This window comes from Pleurodeles waltl, chromosome 8 (assembly GCF_031143425.1).
Source record: "Pleurodeles waltl isolate 20211129_DDA chromosome 8, aPleWal1.hap1.20221129, whole genome shotgun sequence".
Lineage (NCBI taxonomy): Eukaryota > Metazoa > Chordata > Amphibia > Caudata > Salamandridae > Pleurodeles > Pleurodeles waltl.
In genome coordinates this window covers 1,064,475,237-1,064,492,452 of record NC_090447.1, presented here as the reverse complement: position 1 = coordinate 1,064,492,452, position 17,216 = coordinate 1,064,475,237, and positions in this window count along the sequence as shown.

Below are 17,216 nucleotides of genomic sequence, written 5' to 3'. Positions count from 1 at the left end.
ATTGTGTACATATATCTTGTGTATATTTGGCATCCTCATACTGAGGGTACTCACTGAGACACTTTTGGCATATTGTCATAAAAATAAAGTACCTTTATTTTTAGTATATCTGTATATTGTGTTTTCTTATGATATTGTGCATATGACACCAGTGGTATAGTAGGAGCTTTGCATGTCTCCTAGTTCAGCCTAAGCTGCTCTGCTATAGCTACCATCTATCAGCCTAAGCTGCTAGAAACACCTCTTCTACACTAATAAGGGATAACTGGACCTGGTACATAGTGTAAGTACCCCTTGGTACCCACTACAAGCCAGGCCAGCCTCCTACACATGCGCACTTAGCATTTCTCCGCCACGTTGTTTTTCACAGCCGGATGGAGAACATGCAAATGCTGCAACTCCCTGTCTGAGCACAGAACTAGGCTGATCAGACGAATCACAACGCTACAGCCATGCTGGTGACAGCAGCGTCGTGATTGGCTCAGAGGAGTCTGGGAGCCTGTGTGCTGCCGGAAGTCAGGAAGAGGACAGAAGAGAGACGGACCCCCTACATAGGAGAGACAGAACACGATGGAACAGGTAAGTGTTCTTTTTTATTATCCCCCCTCCCCACCACCCCATTCCATTGCAGCCTCCACTTGTGAAGTGGCATTTTATATTCAAGAGTGTTTTCTCCATGGAGAAAAAAAATGCTGTGTATTTTCAGTTCGATCTGTCTTTCCACAGTAAATAGCTGATCTCTATGTGCAATTACAGAGAGGGAAAATAGCATCACACCTCCCTCAAAAGTGCACCAGGAAATATGCAAATTGCATTCTTTCTAAGTGTACTCCTACAGAGATTTGTACCAGTCAAGAACAGTCATTCTACAAGTTCCAATTTATCATTCCATTTGACAATTTGGCCCGGTTTGATTTAATAATGTCATTTGGTATAATAAATACAATCAATATAAAAACAAGATAACATGCTAAATTATGAGACGGAAAGGATTAAAAAAATGGATTCTCTTAAAAAAATAAATGTGTTCTCCAAGCACCTTCTACTGGTATAAAACATTCAAAAGTAGTTAGCTTTGTGCAAGTTATTATTTTTTTATGTAAAAGCACTGGCTGCAGACTGCTGCGCAGAAGAGCTCTTTTTAAAGCTAGTCTGTGCAAAGTGTTTACAAAAAATAAATGTTCTATTACGTTCCGGTAATATTAATTACTCCTGGTCCTGTTGTACTCATCCCAGTCATCAGTAATTGAAGATAACTATCTCCACAACAGAAAAAAGAACATGAGGAATGCTGGGATTTCCCCTCCACAGCCCCTCCCTCTGGTAGTACATAAGCTGTACTTACCCAGTATTCCGCCTGCACTACCAAGCCCCCAACAGAAGGCTGGAAGCATGGGAGGGAGGGAGGGGCGTGATGACTGGGACGAGGACAACAGGACCAGGAGTAATGAAGATTACCGTTAAGTAATAGAACATCACACCCAGGTCCCTCAGTCCTCGTCCCAGTCATCACTAATTGGAGAATACCCAAGCAGGCCAAACCGACCTTCTGAAAACTGGACAGAGCCAACAGAATACCCCAAACAGGGATAACAAACAAAACATCACAGGAACCACAACAAAGAAAGAGCCAGTAGACCCCAAACCAGTTGGGAAGACCAGCACAAGAGCACCGCCAGAGGAGGGAGACCACACACCACAAAAGCCATGGCAACAGACAGCACAGAAGATGGACCCAAAAGACTTGCCCACCAACAAAACCCTCCTGGGCATGACCCAACAACAATCACAAAGACCAAGACAACTCCTGGAAGGAAAAGGCCAATTGGAGACATCCCCATCCCGAGAACGCAAGGCAGGAAGATGAGGACACACAACAAAGGAACCAAAAAAGGAACCACAGGAACAAGGAAGAGGTAGCACACAAAAAGCACTTCAGAGGCAGAAATAGACAAGACGGGGACCCCAAAATCAGGAGCGCCAAGGACCCGAAATCCCCAAACCAAAGAGAGGGCCAAGCAAGCGAACACCAAAAAAGAGCAACCTCCAGAGAGACACAGGAGCAAAACTCAAATGGGAGCAGACCAAAAACACAGCACAGCTACCAACAGAAACCGGGGAAGTGCAAGCACAGCGGCCCATGCCAGACAGTGACCAGACAGAGAGCAGATGCAGGAGCAGAGTGGAAGGAAAGGGAAGCCACCAAAGCAACCCACAGCCAACTTCATACGAAATGTAAAACCACGAACCCGGGTGGAAACCATGAACAGGCAAACACCACCCGGAGGACGTCCCAGATGCAAGGCAGAAACAGGGCAACAACGCCCCTGGGGGACAGTAACGCAACAGACACCAAGGCCAGGGGACCGACATGCCCCCCCACCCCCTGCCACCCCAGTAGACAAGGGGCACAAGAGGGGAAGTGGACCATGGGGACAGAAAACAAAAACAGCATACTCCACAGACAGCCAAAAACATGGAGAACAATAGGAGAGAGGGACCAAGAAACGAACAGACCCAAATGGCAAAAAGAAACACCACCACCCGGGAGGCTGAGTGCACCACCAAGGCTGCGCCACCCGAGGAAAAAACCCCAAAGCGGGACAACCCCGGCCCCAAAAGCCCGAGAAGTGCTATCAAGGGAATCCAAGAAAAAGGCCAGCGTACTGAACCAGCGGGCCTGACAGAGAAAAAACAAAACAGGCACCACAATGTGCCGGACATGTACTGAGAAAAGAAGAACCCAGAAGGGGTGGAGGAAAAAGGCACTATCAGCTGAAAAATAAAAAGGCAGCAGCAGGAACAGGACCGCAGCCAACAAACCACCGAAGACCAGAAAGGAAGTACCAAACCCAGTGTGGAGAACCATACAACAGCCAACCCCAATCAAAGGCGAAGACAGAAACAGGAACAACATGAACCAGGCCCAGGAGCCACACACAGCCAGGAACCATGCGACCAGGGAAGGAGCACCACCAGCAGAACCACCAATACGGGCCAAATGAGGCATAGACCAGAGACCGAAACTGGGAAATCCACAAATATGCAACAAGCCGACCATCCCCACCTGGAAAAGCCCCGAGCAGCCAGGGAAAGAATACGTAAAAGAGTCCCTACCAGACAAGGACACAGCTGACAGAAAATCCCATAGCTGGAAAATAGCAACCGGACAACCAACATAGAATGGCCGACCCACCAGAAGTATGGAGCCGAACACCCACTCCGTACCAAGGCGGGCAACTGACTCAAAGCAGGAGACCACTGAAAAAAGAACCTCATGTGGAAGGGCCAGCAAAAAGACGCTAGAAGGATGGGCAATGAGCAAAACGCACCCTGGACGTGACGCAAGCCAACATGACCCACACATACAAAAAGAACAGATCCATGCTGGGGAGCCACCCAGGATAACCACCTGCAGTACATACCCCAAAAGAGTAGGAGGACCCCGCACCAGGTGCGGGGACTCTGGAGACAACACAGCACCCCGAGAACAGGACACAAAGCCAGAGCACATGGCAGCACTACCTGGGAAGCAGCCCGAACCAGGAGAAGGAGAAAAAGAAAGAGGTGGCGTAGCACCCACAAAGAACATAAACACCCGAAACCCCACCGAGAGGAACAGACAGCAGAGGAGGCCGAGTCAGTGAGCCACAGGAGACAGGAAAGATGCACAAAATGCCACGTGACCCCCAACAGCCCCAGGCATGCCCAGGAGGCAACCCAGGGCTGCACACACCAGGCGTGACACACCAAACCCCGCTAAGCAGAGTCTGCACCAGGCGCCTCTAGAGATGCCCAACTGAAGGTCCCACAAAGTGACCCATGAATGGCAAAAAGCATGCAAAAGAAGGGGAATACAGAGATCAACCACCTTACAACACCATAAAAAGAAGCAGCACTATAAGTGCAAGGAACAGTAGCGAAGGGCCAAACCCCACAGGGAACCACACAACCCCCAGGTAAAAAGAGCAAGCAAAAACAGGAGGAGAGAGGGGCAGAACAGAACCCTACACCCCACGTGAGCGACTGAGAACTGAAAACAGACCAGGACAGAAGCCTCACAGCAGACCCATGACCACAACAGGAAGCAAACAATACTCGTGGCCGGAAAAACAGGCAGCGCCACACATGGTAGCAAGGGAAAAAGCAGTATCCTGTGAAGCACAAGGGGGGCAAAACTACAGAGAAACCCGTAACAGAACCCCCATACCTCCGTGCAAGGGCCCGCAACCAGCCGGAGGACACTAACAAAAAAAAGCAAGGAAAAAACCCTGACACAGTAACAGTCGCCAAGAGGGAGGAGGAAGGATTGACAGGGCAAGAACAGGAGGGGGACACATACAGAGACATACAGAGACACATACAGAGACCCCTGTACCCTCGCCTCCCATAGTGGAAAAACCGTGACTGTGACACCCAAAAAGGAGCAGGGTTAAAAGCCACAATGGTCAGACAAGAGGCAATGAAACCAGGAAGACAAAGGGATGGCGGGGTATGATACAGCCAGACAGACACAGAGCCATTGTGACTGGAACCACACCACAAAGTGAGAGGAACATGGACCATGACCACCGCCAGGAGGGAAGAGACCACAGGAATTGTGGATTAAAGGACCCCGGTCCAAGCACCTGCATAGCAGACCAGAGAGACCACCACACCACCCACAAAGGCCCCTGGACTGGCACCTACCGGGGGGCAGTACAACAAGAAGAACAGCCCCGCACAAAAGAAAAAAGGGAGGGACTCCGCCACAGGCAGACCACAACCAGAAAGGTGCCCAGGAACCCAAAGAACAGTAGGCTTTGCCGCACCCTCAGGAAGGGAGGAGCCACGTGCCTGCCACGGACCGAGCGTCACACTCCATGGGGGGGGGGAAGCCCGCTGCCTTCCAGGCCAAGGAAGAACCAGGGCCAGAGCTGCAGCAGGCAAAAGACAGCAACCAACCACTGACAAGAAAAAAAAAAAAAAAAAAAAAAAAGGCAGGGCCACACAGGGTGAAGAGCAAGAGACCGAGGCCCGCCCAGAACCAAAGGGGGCAGCCACAATAAACAGGGAACAGAACGTCCATCCAGCCAAGCGACGTCAAGCAGAGCTAAAGGACCAAGAAGCGAGAACCTGGCCCCTCCAGGGTCCAACAAGAGGAGCAGGGAAAGAAACACATGCCCCCAAACAATCAAGCGGAAAAGGCAGGCAGGGCACCACAGGAGACCAAGCAGAAAAATAAGAGTGAGAGGGCCCGGAGCCGCAAACACCAGGCCACCTCATGGAGAAAACACCCAGAGAGCAGGCGGGCACCACCACCCAGGACGGGTGCCCCTGAAGTTGCCCCTAGGCGAGACCAGACCCATACGCCATGGGGAAAGCCAGCAACATGGAAACCCCAGCCTGAGGCAAACCGGGTGACAGCGGCACCAGCGGACGCCAGCCAGATACCACCAGATGGAGAGGGCTGGGTGCAACAGGTTAGGCACGAACACGCCACCTTGGCATGGCGCAGTGCAAGTACAGCAAGAAAAGCACCACATGCTAACTGAGTGCACCACTGGATTACCAGGCCCCACCAGCTTCCCCCAAAGGCGAAGCACAACACGGAGCACAAACCAACACAAATGCAGAAGCCGGTACTCATCCCAGGGCCCCAGCAATGCAGAAACAGCAAACGCCAGCAGTCATGGCCAAGGCACTCCTCCCGCGCATGCCCGGTGAACAGTGTGTCTGCGGAGGAAGTCAGGCAATGTCTGACTTCTGGTATCCCGTGCCCAGCTTCCAGCTGCCCTGCTGGCCAGGAGATGGGAAGAAAACGGCAGACTGCACAAGCCAGCATTGAGAAGGGCCGGCCCAGTGGCCACAGCGAGGCCCAACAGCAGCGCGAAACCCCAGCAAGCCAAGCAGGCCAAGAGGCAGCGCAACAGGAATGGCCAGTCATCCAAGCCCTGCAGGGATGACCTCCTCATGTCCTCGACCAGTCGGAAGACAGAAAGAACAGGCGGAATGCTGGGTATGTATAGCTTGTGTACTACCAGAGGGAGGGGCTGTGGAGGAGCTATCCCAGCATTCCTGATGTTCTTTTTTCTGTCGTGGAGATAGTTATCTCCAATTAGTGATGCCTGAGATGAGGACTGGGGGACCTTGGAGTAATGTATATTACATGCAAATATCGGATTCTTAGCATCCTGTGTGAGAAAATCTGCAAGTTAGAGACATCTGGTAAAAGTTGGCTGTTAGCCCCTCACAATTATTTTTTCTTCAATGTGAGAAACCTTTATGGCTGTTGAAGCTCTTAGCTGTATAAAACTGCAATCTGTAGATAGAAAGGGCTCTATGAAACTGGATATTCTCTGTGGCGGTAAACTCTACTAAATTCAAACTGATGAATGACCAAAGTATTGTTGAAAAATTGCCACGTTGCTTCAATATCGTGTCAAAAATAATATGAAGTCGAAAATATAGAGGGACAGAATTTAGAAAAGAATAATACCACGTCTATGTATATAATTTAAAAAAGAAATTGCTGTATATAATACAGTTTGCACTGATATAGTTATGTTAAATATTGTTTTCTTTAATTACTTTATTATGTACCAGCTATTATGTTATTATATTATTTTTCAGCATTAGTTTAATTATGATAACTGTTTTATACTTGTAGTGTAGTTTGTAAGTTTTAATGTATTAAAATGTTTTTATACTTAAATAGTAATTTAGAGTTTAGTGGCAGGTTGTTGAGTTTGTAGGGGAATGACATAGGAGGTTTTAAATAAATGATAAAATATTGCTTTTTACTACTCAATGTTTATGTTAATAAAATATTTAATTGGTAATTATCTATAAAAAATATTTTAATTGTTAATTTAATTATTTAAGTGTAGTTAGTGATTTTTAATATCGTTTTTTCCATAGTTTAATTAATAGCTTATAATTCATTAGTGGGCTGTTGGGTTTATACAGAAATAGAGTGGGGAGGTGTTCACATTATACATTGATGTATACTTTTTCATTATTTTTGTGGTAATTAAATATTTACTGGGAAATTAATTATGTAACTTATTTCATTGATTATTGTTGTTCTACATATTAGTTGTCTTTTCGTTAATTGTTTATTCTTTGAGAAATGTATTTAGAATTAAACCTTTTAAAATAAAATGTATATTTGTATATTCTTTACTTGCTTTATTTTGTTTGTGTAGTTTAATTAGTATAGTAATGCTACATACATCAATTTTTTTCTATATATACATTTCTATGTTTTCTAACATATAGTAAGTTTCATTACCATAAGTTAATCCAACCACCCCCTCTTACAGCCCTTGACCCTGTGCAGTAGTGGTTGGCCACAGGGCCTGGCCTGCATCCAGTCCCTGTGGCCAACCCCGTAACCAGACAACCCTGAGATGGCTGTGACAGTGTCTGTCTGCGTGTGAGAGTGCATACATCAGTGTTTTGGTGGGTGTGTCAGTTTGTGCACACGTCTGATTGGGTGCCTGAGGGTTTCAGTGGGTCTGTGAGTGGGTGTGTGAGAGTGTGAGTGGGTCTGTGAGTAGATGCATGAGTGGGTTTGAGAATGAGTGCATCAGTGTATTAGTGGGTGCTTCAGTGTCAGTGCGTGGGTCCGTGAGTGGGTGCATGAGGGTTTCAGTGGGTCTGTGAGTGGGTGTGTGGGAGTCTGAGTGGGTCTGTGAGTGAGTGTGTGAATGTCCGAGTGGGTCTGTGAGTGGGTGAGTGAGGGTCTGACTGGGGCTGTGTGTGGGTGCATGAGGGTCTCAGTGGGTCTGTGAGTGGCTGCAGGAGTGTCTGAGTGGGTTTGTGAGTTGGTGTGTAAGTGTCTCAGTGTGTGTATGAGTGGGAGAAAGATTGGAAAGGGAGAGGGGGAGAGAGAAAGAGACAGACTTGTTAGGCTTTGATGTAAGATATACTTAAAATGACATATTTTTGAAAATGAAAATGCATTTTTGTTTTAAAAAATAAAATCATCTCTTTTTATTTAAACATTCATAATTTTAAAAAAGAGGAGGGAAACAAGTCTAGCTGGACTTGAACTCTCAATTCGAAGGTCCTTGAGAGTTGAACTGTTGTTTTTTTTTTTTTTCAGGCAATTTTTTGGGGACTGTGGGGGAGCCCTAAAGGACTCTTCTGTGGATGCTATATGTATTTTTTAATAATATTTTTTTATTTTATTTCAAAATAAGCCCTCTACAGGCTATCTGGGACCACAGGGGAAGCCTCTAGGCCTTCCCCACTGCCCCATTGCTTCAGCAACCATGGGGTTGCTTTAACAGCACCTCCGTTCTTGATGAAGCAAGCATTTCATCTCTGCCCCCTCTGTGCATTTCTGTGTGCAGGGGACAGAGCTGAAAGGTCTGGTTTTTGACAGCGGGACCTGCTGTGACAGGTCCTGCTGTCAAAAACCGGACTGTTTGCTGTGGCTTCACTGCAGCTGCAAAACTGCATTTAAGCCACAGCAAACCACTATGTCCCAGTGTGGGCACCCTGGGACATAGCAGGAGCCAGCCCTGGGGGTGGTGATCCTAGGGCCATCAGTGGTTCCTTGTACAATGTATGCATAGCCCGAAGATGTGGTGGTCCCTGTGGCTAATGGGAGTCCGAAATGGACCCCATTAACATCACTGAATATGTGCCCCAGGGGATGGTGTTCCCCAGGGTGCAGGGGCCGAGTTGACCCCTGCTCAAAAGTTTTTGCTACCACAGAGAGGTTGTGGTCCCCAGGACAGTGGGGGAGACCATTGGGCCTATCCCACATATGAAAAACAGTTTTGCCCCTGGAGGTGGTGGTCCCATGGGCTATGGGGAAGGCCATCATGTCTCCTCCACTTATTAAAAGCATTTTTGCCCCGGGAGGTGGTGGTCCCCAGGGTGTGGGGGCTGTGCGGCCCCTCTCATATTTTACAGTTCACCCCAGGAAGGTGGTGGTCCCCGGGGCTGTGGTGGGGCCAGGAGGCCCCCATTAAATAGGGAAAAGTGCTCCTGGGACCTGGCCCACACAGGGACTTAGTTAAAAACAAGCACAGGAGCCCAAGTTTGATTTTCTTTTTTTTTATTTGTGCTGCTGATTTGGGACCCTGCTGTGAGTTTGTTGTAAGAATTTAAAAAAATGCTTTTTAGCCCCGGGGGAGTTCTCTTTGGGACTCCAGCACCAGAGAGGTGCACCCTGGCCTCTTTAGTATTTTTTTTCTTGGACTCGGCTTCAGTGCCCCACGGAGATAATGGATTGCGGGGCTACAGAGGGGTGGGTGGCCCACCATGCATTACTTTTCATTACTGCCCTGGGGAGGGAGAGGTCCCTGGGGCTTTTGGGAGCCTAGTGGCCCCTGCATTAGTTTTCATTAGTGCCCTGGGGAGGTTGTCATCCCCGGGCCTGCAGAGGGCCAGGCGGTCCCCTGCATTAGTTTTACTTTGGTGCACCAGGGAGATGGCATTCCCCAGGGTTGCAGGTGGGCCAGGCCTCCCGCATAAAAATGGCAATGCTCCAGGACTTGGCCAACCGAGGGGCCTCAGCATTATCAAGCACAAGAGCCCATACTTGTTTTTTTTATTTAATTTTTGGTGGATCCGTGGATCCACCACAATTTCCACTGAAAATTTTAAACACATGCTTTTTGCCCTAGGGGATTCTCTGTGGGACCCCAGCACCAGAGCTAAGGGATCAGGGTGTCACTACCCTTTCCCCTTTTCTTTTCTTAACATTTTCTTCTGGGACTCAGCTGAAGCCAGGCTGACAAAACTTACTTGTTGAAGTGTTGTCAGCCAATCAGATCTCAGGATGACATCAGGAGGGATTGCAGAACTTACACCACAATAAACCAAAAGGTTGCTTTCTGGATGAAGAGCTACCTTTCTGCCAAAATTGGTGTAATTCTGCCCTATGGAAAAATTCAAGGGGAAAAAGCATTTTGGGATCCCACCCTTTTTCTCAGCCCCTGCTTGACGGGTCACCCAGAAACTTTGGCTGGAGAGATTGTCAAATTTGTTTAAAAATGTTGTGAAGATTCATCAAGCAGCGCCAAAGATGTAGGCAAGTAAAAAACTGATTTTCTATAGAAACTATGTCCTATCTATAATTACCTATATGTATATAGATATAGATATAGATATAGATATAGATATAGGTATAGATATAGATGTAGATATTGCTATAGATATATATATATATATATATATATATATACACGCTCCACGGACAAAACAGTCAGCACTCCTTTGGAAAAAGTTATTAGTTTGTTTATTCAAAATGAAAGCAGCAGCAACAAACAACACATTTTGGCATGCGCCTTCCTCACTGTTTACAGTGCTCCTGGGAGGACGTATACAAGAAAATCATCTTGTTGGTCTCCACGCCGCCTACATTCAAACCAAACAAAAAGAGGACTCAAGCTCTTCCCACCACGGTCACCATGTTAAGTTCAGGCTTTCACTTTTTACTACATTTTACTACAATATGTCCTCTGTGGTTAAACACTTTAGTGATCATAATTGATGCAAAATCCATATCACATTTCACTATCATTATAAATTAGACTTTTCTAAATTTTCATTCATCATAATCCCATATACCATAATGTCCTGTATGGGCTATAATTACAACTCACTATACTGTCCTCTTGTTCCCCTGATTGTACCCACCTACTTATTTCTGTAAGGGACTGTATGGGCCATGCTATGCAAAAATAATAGATACCGAGTGATAACATTTCATATTGTGGGTCAATCCATATCTCATACATTACCTACCCTGTCTTATCAAACTCAAGGCTCTCATTCTCCGTTCTCTCACTTCCAAAAAGTGGTATCCCACTCTCTAAATGGACAGATAATTCTTCATCCTTGTTCAGACCCTTTGGATCCATTGTTTGTAACTCTATAATATACCGTGATTCCTGTCTCCTCAATCTCTGTGTTCTATCACCTCTACACTCCCCTTGGGGTACATGATCAATACAGAAGAAACACAGTTGATTTTTGTCACTTTTCTGCTATCGCTCCTAATACCTGGCAATTGGATGTATTCCATCATTGTGTGTTATTGCCTTCATATGTTCAAGTACCTGTTATTTTATGGGATGTATTGTACTTCCTTTGTATTTAAGTCCACAAGGACAAACCAAACAATATACCGTATATGCAGTAGTACACATCATACATTTCCTTATCCTCTTCGGTGATCTACTTCATGGTGTCTCAGATGACAAAACCTTCTCACTATATCTACAGGCTTTACATTTGGTGCAGGGTTAAAAACCCTTTAGTTCATTAAAAGTACTAGATATCTTACTAAAGGGAAGATGACTTCTAACCAATTGCTGCTTACTTGACATTCCCTTCCTATAGGTTACACAAGGATTCTTTGGTAAATTTGCTCCAATCACATTGTCCATTTTCAACATATGCCAGTTTTTGTTTTACGATCTTTCTTGTCCTCTCTGCATCACTTGAGAAACAAATTATACATCTAAACTATGCATCATAATTTCTCTTTCTTTCATCTTACAATAGGTCTTCTTTGTTTATACTCTTCACTCTTTCTTCTGCTCTCATCAAAACCTTCTTAGGATAGCCTCTCACTATGAATCTCCCAAGTGGCTCCCTCACCACAACCTGATAGTCTTCTTCTTTTGTACAGTTTCTCTTGATATGCTGTCATTCCCAAAATGGAATACTCCAATTTAATTTGATGGGATGACTACCTGTGGCATGGAAGGTGGAATTCCCTGCTGTTGGTTTTCTATTCAAAGTAGTGCAGAGTCAACCCTGATCCACAAATCCCTTTAGATGTTGAAAATTCATGCATTCTTTAATCTCTCTTGTGAATTGTAAATTCACATCATTGTTATTAAGCATCAACAAAAACTCTTGTGCTGACTCCACAGAACCATTCCATATAATAATTAAATTGTCTATGTATCTACAACAAAAAATTATCTTCTCCACCCATCAATCGCTGGTTTCTGACCAGGCCACGTGCTTCTCCCACTAGCCTACAAAAAGATTTGCACCGGGGGCGAAGCAGCTGTCCATGCCCATCCCATGAATCTGTTTGTAATACTGACCCTAGAACAAAACATTATTATTAGTCAAACAGAATCTTATAAGCTCCATCAGCATTTTGTTGTGTAATGTGAATTTCAATGAACGTTCCCTCAAAACATATTTGACTGCCTTCATTCCATCCTCATGGCTATACTGGTATAAAGACTCTTTATATCTCGGGCATTCAAAATGAATTCAGGTTCCCAATCTATGTGTTCAATCTGTTTCCAAAAATATTTTTGTGTCTGTAAAATATGATGATAGATTCTTTACAAATGCAAAGAGAAAGTGATCATCATATATCAACATATGCTCCCTTTAGATGGAATGATGGGCCCCCCTAGTGGTTTCTTTATGTATTTTTGGTAGATGACAGAAAGGTGGTGTTACCAGGTTTGGGCATCTCAAAACTGATATTCCTCCACATCCAACATGCCCTTATTGTACCATTCCTGTACCAGATTGTGATAATCTCTAATACTCTCCAAATATATCTCCTTGATACTACAATATAGTACATCCAGTCTGTTAATTGTCTCAATGCTTCTTGACAATATTAGTTCTTTGACAACAGCACAATGTACCCCCCTTTATCCAATGGTTTACATATTATCTCAGTGTCACCACTTAGTACTTTTAATGCTACTCTTTGTTGCTCACTGATGTTGGCCATCTTGCTTAGGCTCTAGGAGCAAGATGGCCAACATCAGTTATCGTACATTCATCAAGTCTTTGATGCATGTATCATAAAAAATACTGATGCCATCTGCGTCTGAGGTAGAAAGGTAGATGTTGGCTTAAAATGGCTAAATGCTCCTACATGTTTCATGCCCAAATGTTCATCTATACTCCAATCCTCCTCAGTCGAGTCTGAGACTTCACCTGAATCTCTACCTGTCAATATGTATGTCTCTGAGCAAGTCACTATTGGCCTTCTCCCCATTTCTACTTTTATTTTAAGAAATTTGTATAATTTCAATTTCCTCACAAACTTAAATGAATCAATCAACGTTTGTTAATATTCAAATGTTTTAACTGAACAAAAGGTGAATCTCAACTTTAATACTAATCTTTACATCTTTGTAAGTTTTTCGATGTTAAACGAACTATTGTCAATTCCTCACTTGTTATGTCTGCTGGTTGGCACGTCTGTTTCTGGCCACCCATCTCAAGGTTCCTGCCTCGCTTCTCGCCTCCTCCTCTTCTTGTTGGTCTCCTCTTCTTTCATCAGGGAGCTTGTCTTTCGCCCTGTTGCCTCGTGTCTGTGAGTAGGTGGCATTCTTCCTGAAAGAGGTTTCCTCTTTACTTTGGGGTTTCCTCTCCAGATTGTTCAGAGTCTGTCCCCACATCTGATTCTGATGTCACCTTTTCTTCCTCCTTAGTTCCCTTCAGGGTACATCAAATCTCTTTGAAAATGTCAGTACCCTTCCTAATTCACAATCAAGTAGATCCAGATTAAATTTGCTTTCCTTCCTCTTTTGATTTTCTCTTCACAGGTTATCAGTCTTTTCTTAATTGATTCCTTGAATTCATGTTTGCTTGTATCCTTGCTCTTCGATATCTCTTTCTTAATGGCTGCAATCTCTACCAACACCTCCTCCCTGTCACTCCAAGCAACCTAATCAGAATTATCAACATGCCTTTTGATGATTCCACTGTATGTTGTGCCCATTCCTCTAAAAGGTGTGTGTCTGGGTTTTCATAAACTGGTACAGTGTATATCTGGAGACCTTTAGGTACTCTGTTTACATCTACATAACTTTGTAATGATGTCCCGTCCCACTATTTCCATATTTCTCTTTTATCTAGCATCTTCAAACGTTTGAACTTACTTTTCAAGTCTCCCTGTTCCGTGGAAGACCCTCCTCCACCTTTACTTGCTGTATGTGCACCCACATAGAAAATGTTGAATGGTACCTCCTGTTGCTCTGTTTCACTAAACATGCCATGCCAAATGTTCCTTGTATCAGTATCTCACAAATCTCCTCTTGCCAATGCTACTGCCTCTAGACATATACACTTTTAATGCGTTCCACTTACTCTGTGATAGGGCTGAGAATCCTGCATTGTGTGGTTTACTCAGCCCTGGGACGATTTTGGCCCTGAGAACCCTATCCCCCAGGACCCGGTCATCTGTCCTGGATGCCCCCCACAGTACCATGTGTGCAATGGGACCTCTGGGAGAAGCTCAAGGCCCCCACGGTCCCAGCCAGCTCACCACCTCCTGCAGTAGTCAACATTGTTATTGCACACAAGGAGCTGCTAAACATGCAGCTCCCCATGTGACACAGCAATTGTTTCCGCTCTTTTCTTTCCCTCATCTCTGCGGGCAGGGAAAGAGATGAAAACTCTGCTTCCAGAAGGGAAGAGCACTTTAACAGCTTTTGCCTGCTGAAACCAGATCGTTTGCTCTGACTTGGCTGGGGCTGAATAGTAGGAACCAGCCCAGGGTCATTATTAACTCCATGAGGGGGGCATGTGGCCCCCCCAACATTTAACATTCCCTGGAGAGGTGGTGGTCTCTGGGTATAGAGTCCATGACAGACCCCCTTCCTTATTTTCTTTCAGGTCCAGGGGGGATGGCGGTCCCTGGGGATGCGGGGGGCACGCAGGGCCCTTGCACAAGTTATGTATTCAGCCCCAGGGAGGTGGTAGTCCCTGGGGCTGTGGGGGGAGGCCTTAGGGACTCCCCCATATATATTAAAAATTTAGCCCCAGATGAGGTAGTGGTCCCTCAGGCTGCAGGGGGCCCCCTTAGCACGAAGTCTGCATTTAGCCCTAGGGAGGTGACAGTCCCCAGGTATGTGGGGGAGGACACACGGCCCCCCCCCATATAAAATAAAGATTTTGCCTGGGTTAGGTGGTGGTCCCAGGGTCTAATATAAGCCCTAGGAGGGGGGCCCCTTACACCCTCCTGCTTTTTAAATCCAGCAATGCCACTGGAACCTGGCCTACCCTAGGGCCACATAAAACAAAAGGGTAGGGAACCCCCTTTAAAAAAAAAAGAATCTCACAAAAATTCACAGATCCCTGTCCACAGATTTTTAGGAGATAAAAAAAATGCTTTTTAACCCTGGTGGGGTCCATAAGGGACTCCAAGACCAAGGCTAGGGGCTCAAGGTGACCCTACACTGGCCCCTTTTCTTTTTTTAAAACTTATTTTGGGGACTCGGCTCAAGCCCTAAGATAGCTGCTAACACTTCCTCGTTGAAGTGTTGGCAGCCAGTCAGATATCAGCACAGGGACAGTTGGATCCACGGAAGATCCACATACCTAGATATTTATATTTTTGGGGCATTAATATCTCAAAAACTACTTAATGGATTTACACCAAATCACAAAAAAGCACAACCTGTGCAACAAGATCTAGCTTCCTGTCAAATTTTGTTTTCCATTCAGCTACTTGGTCATTAGGAGTGTCTAAAAGTGAATGGGGACACACATCTTAGAACCCACTTTTTTCTCTGCCCCCCCTTGAAGGATCACCCCAAACATTCAAGACAGCAACTGAACCCACTGAAGTATAAGTTTTGACAGTTTCATGAAGATTTATATACATACATATGTATACTTACATATAAACATACATGCACACATACATATATATTAATAGACATTTGCTAAGAAAAACAAAGATTAAAGTAACGTTATGTTTAGTTGTGATAAAAAGATCTGGTTGTATGCAAAAAACATCAGAAATTTCCTGAAAAAAATGTTACAGCAACGTTATAGTTAGGAGAATATGAAATTAACAACATTAACATTTTGAACTAAAATAAACATAGACATCCATCAGTTACAGTTATCAGTGCTAATTATAACTTGCACCACTGCCATGTACCTCCTATGACCTCACATATTACATCACTCATGACAGGTTATATGACATTATTTATGACATCACAAATGATATTTCAAATATATAAATACATATATTGTAAAAAAAATAAAAAATAAAGTAATCATGTCCCAATTTAGAGGAGATTGGGAATCAATTGGTGATGACACATTCTCCATTACCACTTACCTTCATTTTTTCTCTCTATTTTATAGTGCCAGACAGACTTCTGAACAGTGATTTGGAAACTGGAAGTCATTTTACAAACTAAGCACTGGGAGCATTGATTAAATATTGGATCACAAACTATGCAGGAATGTCTTGCTTAATACTTTTACTAGTACAGGACTGCTTTGATGTTAAGATTATGTATTTTTATCAACTTGTGATTGTGGTGGATGTGTATTTACCACGGATGACATTCACAAGCCAGCAGCACCAACTGTTTTGTATTTCAACACATATCCTACATTCACAAAGGTATTACACCACTTCTCTATGTCTGTAAAATTATTTCAGGTGAATATTTTCAAGCTGGCTGGATTATTTTTAGAAGGAGATACGTTTGAATGCTTACTGCAGCTGCATTATGAATAATGCTGAATATTCTGTAAAATCATTTGTACCACTGTTGGCATTATGGGCCTCATTACAACCCTGGCGGTCAAAGACCACCAGGGCTGTTTCGGCGATTGTACCGCCAACAGGCTGGCAGTACAATTTTCCCGCCATGGTCGTCCCAGCGGTTTTAATCCACCAGCAGCGCTGCCCAGGGGATTACAAGTCCCCTTCCCGCCAGCGTGTCCATGGAGGTAGGAACTTGGCATGGGCCCCCAGACACAGCCCCACACAGTAGACAGTAAAAAGCACGACGGGTGCAGCTGCACCCGTCGCACGCCGCAACACCACTGGCTCCATTAGGAGCCAGCTCCCATGCTGCTGCCGACATCCCCGGTGGGCCGGTGGGCGGAAACTCGGCCCAGCGGGGATTTCAAAATGGGCATGGGGGCAGTGCGGCCACATTGGCGGCGGCACGGCGGTTACATCTTGGCGGGTGGCGGAGGCCGCCCGCTAAGGTTGCAATGAGGCCCAATGTGTTTTCTTTATACACTAATCAAATATGACCTTTGGGGATACTTGTAAAAATCTATTGCTTTTGTTACAATACTTAGAAGGCTAGTTTCTAAAAAAATATATTTATTAGCTTATAATCAGTAATACACCCTTAACCTATTAGTATTGAGTATATTGACTAGTTTTTATGATACAGTAAAAGGATGATAATGTAGCATAGTGTTTGCAATCTCTTATATGTTTATGTATGATAATAAACCAC